The sequence below is a fragment of the Mus musculus genome, chromosome 7, assembly GCF_000001635.26.
Source record: "Mus musculus strain C57BL/6J chromosome 7, GRCm38.p6 C57BL/6J".
In the NCBI taxonomy this organism is placed as follows: domain Eukaryota; kingdom Metazoa; phylum Chordata; class Mammalia; order Rodentia; family Muridae; genus Mus; species Mus musculus.
Genome location: NC_000073.6, coordinates 57,872,440 through 57,881,604, shown reverse-complemented (window position 1 = coordinate 57,881,604; position 9,165 = coordinate 57,872,440). Strand labels below are relative to the sequence as shown.

Here is a 9,165-nt window from a genome sequence, read left to right as displayed (position 1 = left end):
GCCTTCCCCATTCCAGATCTCTGGCTCTTCTCAAAGATGCCCACCCTCATGGATTTTCATTTTTTCTCTCAGCCCTCTGCTATTCCCCACCCTGCTTTCCCCACGTCTGATGAGCACCTTTTTCCCCTCCATCCTCACCCCCATCCCCTGTGTTTTAAAAAGAAAGACATCATAAAATGTGTAGGCAAGTGCATGGTTCTAGAAAAGATCATTGTGGGTGAGGTAACCCAGACCCAGAAAGACATGACATGTACTCACTTATAGGTAGATATTAGCTATAAAGAGAAAATGTACGAGTTGTTTCCGACACCAACTCCAGGCCACAGAGGTTCCTGCTACCGCGCACTTTCCGCAGCCTCTCAGCCCGGCAATGATAGCATGGAGCGTCAGGGTGCTCCTCTTGGACCTTACCGGGCCACCAAGCTGTGGAATGAAGTAACCACATCTTTTCGAGTAGGAATGCCTTTAAGAAAACATAGACAACATTTAAAAAAATATAGCAATTGTTTCACTGCAGTTGAAGCTATAGATTGGCTTTATGATCTGTTAAGAAGTAATAGTAATTTTGGTCCTGAAGTTACAAGACAACAGACTATTCAACTATTGAGAAAATTTCTTAAGAATCATGTGATTGAAGATATCAAAGGTAGATGGGGATCAGAAAGCCTTGATGACAACAATCAACTATTCAGATTTCCTGCAACTTCTCCACTTAAAACTTTTCCACAAAGACATACAGAAATCAAGAAAACCAACACAGAGTACTTTTCCAAAGACAAAGATGGTATTTTTAAATTACGAAACTTATCTCAAAAAACTTCTAAGAAGCGTGGATTACATTTCTCTCAGGAAAATACAGAAAAGATAAATCATGAAAGAATAACCAATGAAGATCTAGAAATTGCACCTGACAACCAAGAAATAAGCCAGGAAGATGTTGAAGAAGTTTGGAGATACGTTATTATGATATACCTGCAAACCATTTTAAGTTTGCCATCCATAGAAGAACTCTTAAACCCAAACCAAGTAATTCCTCAATATATAATGTACAACATGGCCAACACAAGTAAGCATGGAGTGGTCATACTACAAGACAAATCAGACGATCTTCCACATTGGGTTTTATCTGCAATGAAGTGCCTAGCAAATTGGCCAAGAAGTAATGACACCAATAATCTAACTTATGTTGGATTTGAACGTGATGTATTCAAAACAATTGCAGATTATTTTCTAAATCTCCCTGAACCTCTACTTACATTTGAATATTATGAATTATTTGTGAACATTTTGGTTGTTTGTGGCTACATCACAGTTTCAGATAGAACAAGTGGAATACATAAAATACAAGATGATCCACGATCTTCAAAAATCCATGATTTAAGCAATTTGAATTCCTTCAAATCAACTGAGTGTCTTCTTCTCAGTCTGCTTTACAAAGACAAAAGCAATGAAGAGTTGGATTCTACTAAAAGACTACAAAGAAATGACCAAGGATTTCAAGAAAGATGTACCAAGAAAATGCAGCTAGATAATTTAAGAAACAGAAGAGCTAGTGCTAATGACATAATGGGAGGAAGCTGTCATAATTTAATGGGCTTAAGTAATACAAATGCCCTGTCCTCTAACATCAAACCAAGGTGCTCTTCTTTGGAAGGAATTGTAGATAGGCCAGTGAATTCAAGTGAAAAGAAGTCCAGTATCTTCTACCAGTCTGTTCTGAACATAGAAGAACAAAATAGTAAGCAATCGTTAGTGTCTGCACCCAAACAGACACCCCTATTTAATCTTCACTCAGATGAAAATGCTCAGCAGCCACACTGTGTTGGTTTTAACAGAACCTCTGCTTTGACTGTTCAAGACCAAGAAGAGTTATGTAATGAAAAGTATAAGTCAAAACAGCTTTGTAGATCTCAGAGTTTACTTTTAAGAAGTAGTACAAGACAGAATAGTTGTATCAATAAACCAGTGGCTGAAATTATAATGAAACCAAATGTTGGACAAGGCAGTACAAGTGAGCTCGGAGAGTCTAGTACCACAATCAATAAAAGACTGTGCAAAAGCACCATAGAACTTTCAGAGAAATCTTTACCTCCAGCTGCTTCTGTGTTGACTGGCACACAAAGTTTGCTGCAACCTCACTTAGAGAGGGTTGCCATCAATGCTCTACAGTTATGTTGTTTGTTACTTCCCCCACCAAATCGTAGAAAGCTTCAACTCTTAATGCGCATGATTTCTAGAATGAGTCAAAATGTTGATATGCCCAAACTTCATGAACAAATAGGTACAAGATCATTGATGATAAATACTTTTTCTCGATGTGTACTATGTTGTGCTGAAGAAGTGGATCTTGATGAGCTTCTGGCTTCAAGATTAGTTTCTTTCCTAATGGATCATCATCAGGAAATTCTTCAAGTACCCACTTATTTACAAGCTGCAGTGGAGAAACATCTTGACTACATTAAAAAGGGCAATGTTAAAAATCATGGAGATGGACTAGTTGTTCCTTTGCCAACATATTCTTACTGTAAACAGATTAGTGCTAAAGAATTTGATGAACAGAAAATTTCAACTTCCCAAGCTGCAATTGCAGAACTTTTGGAGAATATTGTCAGAAGTAAAAGCTTGCCTCTAAAGGAGAAAAGAAGAAAATTGAAACAGTTTCAGAAGGAATACCCCTTGATATATCAGAAAAGATTTCCAACCACTGAGAGTGAAGCAGCACTTTTTGATGATAAACCTACAATCAAGTAACCGATGCTGAATTTAAGAAACCCCAAGCTTCACAGTCTGTGTTACTGACTTAAAACTTCAACAAATGAAGCCGTACATGAGACTATTTCTACTTAAAAGAACACTGTTGATATTATAGGTTCCCTTCAAAGGACATTATACAAGGAGGTGACAAAACAGTCTTTATCTGTGCGAGGCTGCTAAAGCTACTGGATCTGCCCTAAGTGCCTAACGAAAGGTGATACCAAATATTTTAATCAGAAACTATTTTTTAATATAATGATCTGGTAAGACTATCAGAATTGTACCATTCAGATAAAATTGTGGTGCTTTTAAAGAAGAAAACACGTCTGTGTCTATATGTATATTAGCTAAAGAACTGGTTGTTTAAGATTGCTTCTTTATTTATAAGTATCAGATCATGAAAAATATTGTACACTTTTATATAATCTTTTTACACTTATGGTCTATTTAACTTTATATAAACACACTTGTAGTTTAGCTTTTTAATTGGACTTTGGTTTATTGGGGGCAAAAGGAGGTAGTTTTTGAGATAAAGTCTCTCTATGTACCCTATTCTAACCTCAAACTCATATTCCTCCTGCCTTATTCTCTTGAGTAGTTGGAATATATATGTATGTGCCACCATTCCTGGCTTATATGTGTGTTTTAAAGATATGTTTCTGTGAGATTTTTGTTTTCCCCTAAACATTTTCTTAATTATTTCAGTCTTTTTTCCAGAAATATATTTTGAATCCTTACATTCATTATCTATCCTAATACTGAAATAGATATATAATTGTTATTTAACAACAGAAATTTGTCTTTCATTGTTTCTTAAATGTAAAGACCATGATGAATAAAGCAAAAATTCCTGTCTTAAGAAAAAAAAAAAAAAAGAGAGAGAAAATGTACAATCTGCAGTCCCAAAGAAGCTAAGTAACAAGCAGGGCTCAAGGAGTGGGGAAAGTCTCATTAAGATTGGGAAAAACTACACATCATGGGTAGAGAGAAGAGGGGACTGGACAGGGGTGTGGACATGTGAACAGGAGGGATCATGTTGGGGGAGGAAAACAGGAGAGAGTACTGGAAGAAACAACTAGAATCACAGGGGACAGACTTCTCTGTTGTAACCTAGAAATCCAGGAAAATGGAAACTCTCAGGAACCTATGAGGTCACCCCGGCAAAGACTTCCATCACTGGGGGATTTGGAGCCTGAACCATACATCCCCTGTTTCCAATGTAGAAACTGGAATACCAATTCAGCCACAAAATCTTCAAACTACAATCTGTCCTGCCTACAAGATGTGCTGGAGAAAAGATAGTTTAGAAATTGAGGGAGTGGGTCAACCAATGGCTGGTCCAGCTTGAGACTCGTGCCATGCGAGAGAGCACATCCCTGACACACTGTTAATGAAAATATGCTATGCTTGCAGACAGGAGGGTAGCATAAATGCCATCATAGAGGCTTCAGCCAGAAACTGGTGGAAACATGCAGAAGACCCACAGGCAAACATTAGATAGAGCATGGGGAATCCTGCAGAACAGGGGAAAGAATGATTGTAGGAGCCAGAGAGGTCAAGGATACCATAAGAAAACCTATAGAATCAACTAACCTGGGCGCATAGGTGCTCAGGGAGACTAAACTGCCAGCCAGGGAGCATGTGAGTGACTGACCTAGACCCTCTGCACTTATTATGTACATTGTGCAGCTTGTTCATGTGGAATTTCTAATAGTGAGAGCAAGGACCTTCGTTGACTCTGTTGCCTGCTTTTTGGGAGCCTTTTCCTTAACAGGGTTACTTCCTCTGGCTTCAATAGGAGAAGATGTGCTGAGTCTTACTGCAACTTCATATGCCAAGGTTGATTGATATCCATGGGTGACCTCTCCTTTTCTGAAAGAAATAGTAAGAGTGGATGGGAGTGGAGGAGGGAAGAACTGAAAGAAGAGGAGAAAAGGGAAATTGCAGATAGGCTGTAAATTATTAATATTTTACTTAATTTAAAATTTTTTACTTTTATAATTTTCAACCTTACAAATTTTAAATTTAAGGTTAAGATTTTGTATCAGGTTCCAAAAAATAATTTAGAAATAATAAAGTAAGCATCACTTAACTAAAATTAATTATTTTATCAATAAATATAAAAGAAATATTCGTTTAACATGTAAACAGCTGTTTTAATGATTGTATTAAATCTTTATTAATGACATTCTTATATAGACTTGTATTGAAATAGATCAATATTTTAATTCTAGTATCTAATGCTTCATTGAAATTGAGGAACGTAAATTTAATTTAAAAACTCTACGATATTAACATAATTTTTTGTTCAGTTAATTGAACAATAGTGTGACCACAATTTCTCACTCTTTTGAGAAAAACAATGAACTGTGTAATGAATGATTCTGAATTCCTTAAATACTGTGTCTTGAGACTTAAAAGGAAGAAAGAAAGGAGAGAGAGAGAGAGAGAGAGAGAGAGCTCAATATTAAGGAAAGACTTTACTCCAGGGAGTTCACTGGGCTGAGACTCAGGTAGGCAATTTTCATTATTCTTCATATCGTACATTACAATCTTTTCATTCTCATTTTTTGCCTATAACAACTAGCTTACAGGTACCTCTCATCCCACCTTAACTCTATTTACTGGAAACTCCAACTCAGTTCAGATGCAGGGTACCGACAATCCAAATCCCTGACTCTCGAGATTAATATTCTTTGCCTACTGCAACCTACATGCAGGAATCCTCTTCCTACAACATCTCTAACCCCCAGGGGAACTCATTTCATGGTGTGACAGGATCCCTTTAGCTCTTCTAACATACCTCTCAGCATTTTCTCCTAGTCCACCTATATTCTTTCTGTCACCCATTGGCCTGCACAAACACTCTCTATGAGGCAACAAACAGCCATCACACTTTCCAGATCCATAGAAGGCAACAAAATAACAAGGAATGGACCAAGCAAAGAAAAGACCATATTTCAACACTTGAACTAACCTTAATTATCCCAAGTCCAGATGCCTAAACATCAACACAAAACACAAACATGAACAGCCAAAACAACATGCCTCCACCAGAAACCAGTAACCATACCACAGTAGGCCTTGAGAAATGCAATATATCTGAAGCACAAGACAAGGACTTCAAAACAACATTTATGAATGTGTTCAAGAACCTGAAAAGGGATCTAAATAAATCTCCCAGTAAAATCTATGAAAACCCAAACAACCACTGGAATGAAATAATGAAAACAGCTCATGATAGAGTATATAGAATTAGTAATGAATGCCCAAACTGAAATAAAACAAGAATGAAAAATCAAGGAAGTCAGATACAAACCCCACATATAATTCTCAACAACACTGTATAAGACATGGAAGAAAGAATACTTCAGACAAAAATATTAAACCTAAAAAAATCCAGGAACAAAACATTAAGAAAGTCAAGGTCCACTATAAAAAGATGCAATTTATGGGGTGAATGGAATAAAGGAAGGATGAGACCCAGGTCTAATGTACGAAAAATACTTTCAACAAAATCATAGAAAATTTCTCTAAATCCAAGAAGGGGTGCCCAAGAAGCTCACAAGCATACCAAATACACAGAATCAGAAAAGGTATTTTGTACAACATAAAATAATAAAAGCATTAAAACTACAGAACAGAGAATGAATTTTAAAATCTGCAAGAAAAAAAAGACAAAATAACATATAAAGGCAGATACAGTAGGATAGTATCCTGTTTCTCAATGGAGATTATAAAAGCAGAAGTGCGTGAACAGATGTTCTATAATCTCCAAGAAACCACAGATGAAGCCCAGACTACTATCCCAACAGAACTATCAATCACAATTGACAGAGGGGAAATTTCTCCATGATAAAACTAAACTTAAGCAGGATCTATTCACTCTGCTCTACAGAGGGCATTAGAAGTAATACTTCGTTATGAAAAGGTTGACAATCACGAAATCAAAGAAATAAAAACAATCAAGGAAGTAGGGGCTGAAGATTCACCATAATAACAAAATGACAAGAAAAAGTAGTACCTTTCAATAATAATGATCTTAATTTTCAATTAAAAAGACACAAATTAACACATTGAATTAGAAAATAGAATCCAACTTTCTGTGCCTCTAATAAATATGCCTTGCCATCAAGAATAGACATCACCTCAGGGTAAAGAAGTGGAATAAGATATTCCAAGCATATATTTCAAAGAAAAAAGCCTGTGTAACCATTTTAATAGCTGACAAAACTGGTAAGAAGGACACATGCTCCACTATGTTCATAGCAGCCTTATTTATAATAGCCAGAAGCTGGAAAGAACCCAGATGCCCCTCAACAGAGGAATGGATACAGAAAATGTGGTACATCTACACAATGGAGTACTACTCAGCTATTAAAAAGAATGAATTTATGAAATTCCTAGCCAAATGGATGGACCTGGAGGGCATCATCCTGAGTGAGGTAACACATTCACAAAGGAACTCACACAATATGTACTCACTAATAAGTGGATATTAGCCCAAAACCTAGGATACCCAAGATATAAGATACAATTTCCTAAACACATGAAACTCAAGAAAAATGAAGACTGAAGTGTGGACACTATGCCCCTCCTTAGAAGTGGGAACAAAACACCCATGGAAGGAGTTACAGAGACAAAGTTTGGAGCTGAGATGAAAGGATGGACCATGTAGAGACTGCCTTATCCAGGGATCCACCCCATAACCAGCATCCAAACGCTGACACCATTGCATCCACTAGCAAGATTTTATCGAAAGGACCCAGATGTAGCTGTCTCTTGTGAGACTATGCTGGAGCCTAGCAAACACAGAAGTGGATGCTCACAGTCAGCTATTGGATGGATCACAGGGCTCCCAATGGAGGAGCTAGAGAAAGTACCCAAGGAGCTAAAGGTATCTGCAACCCTATAGGTGGAACAACATTATGAACTAACCAGTACCCCGGAGCTCTTGACTCTAGCTGCATATGTATCAAAAGATGGCCTAGTTGGCCATCACTGGAAAGAGAGGCCCATTGGACTTGCAAACTGTATATGCCCCAGTACAGGGGAACGCCAGGGCCAAAAAAATGGGAATGGGTGGGTAGGGAAGTGGGGGGGGGAGGGTATGGGGGACTTTTGGGATAGCATTGGAAATGTAATTGAGGAAAATATGTAATAAAAAATATAAAAAAGAAAAAAAGAAAAAGAAAAAGTCAGGCAGTAAATTCCTATGCAAATGGATGGACCTGGAGGGCATCATCCTGGGTGAGGTTACCCAATCACAAAAGAACTCACATGGTATGTACTCACTGATAAGTGTATATTAGCCCAGATACTTAGAATACCCAAGATAAAATTTGCAAAACACATGAAACTCAAGAAGAACGAAGACGAAAGTGTGGACATTTTGCCCCTTCTTAGAATTGGGAACAAAACACCCATGGAAGGAGTTACAGGGACAAAGTTTGGATCTGAGACAAAAGGATGGACCATCTAGAGACTGTCATACCTGGGGATCCATCCCATAATCAGCCTCCAAACACTGACATCATTGCATACACTAGCAAAATTTTGCTGAAAGGACCCAGATATAGCTGTCTCTTGTGAGGCTGTGCCATGGCCTGGTAAACACAGAAGTGGATGCTCACGGTCAGCTATTGGATGGAACACAGGGACCCCAATGGAGGAGCTAGAAAAAGCACCCAAGGAGCTAAAGGGGTCTGCAACCTTATAGGTGGAACAACAATATGAACTAACCACTACCCCCCGGAGCTTGTGTCTCTACCTGCATATGTATCAGAAGATGGCCTAGTCAGCCATCATTGGGAAGAGAGGCCCCTTGGTCTTGCAAACTTTATATGCCTCAGTACGGGGGAATACCAGGGCCAAGAATTGGGAGTGGGTGGGTAGGGGAGTGTTGGGGGGGTGAAGGGTCTGGGGGACTTTTGGGATATCATTTGAAATGTAAATGAAGAAAATACCTAATTAAAAAATTATTAAAAAAAAAAGCCCATGAAGATTAAAAAAAAAAAAGTCAGGCACACATAGACACACACATACTGGATGAAGAAGAGAAAAAAAAGGAACATCACCTCTTTATTGTTATTCTTAGTTTTTATACCTTCTCAAGATAATTGATCACATTAGTTTTTTAAAGCATTTTTACATTCTATAAGTTCATACTAAGTTTCAGGCAATAGGTCATTTCATAGGCCAATAAGACTTAAAGAGTTAAAGCAGAATTGTTTACATATCTTTTCATTAAGACTCATACCTGACTGAACATTCATTATCCATTTTCTAGCCCCCCATAAGTTCATTATAAGTTTAAAGCAATAATTTTTATGTCATAAATTAGCATGATTTTGTCAAGAGACATATCATCTGCCTTGTGTCTTATTATTTTTAAGTCTTTTATAGATAAAC

General features: G+C 37.5%; 1 pseudogene; it reads left to right on the top strand.

Annotated features, from left to right (window-relative positions):
• On the top strand, positions 296-3,613 carry Gm5596 (predicted gene 5596; annotated as a pseudogene).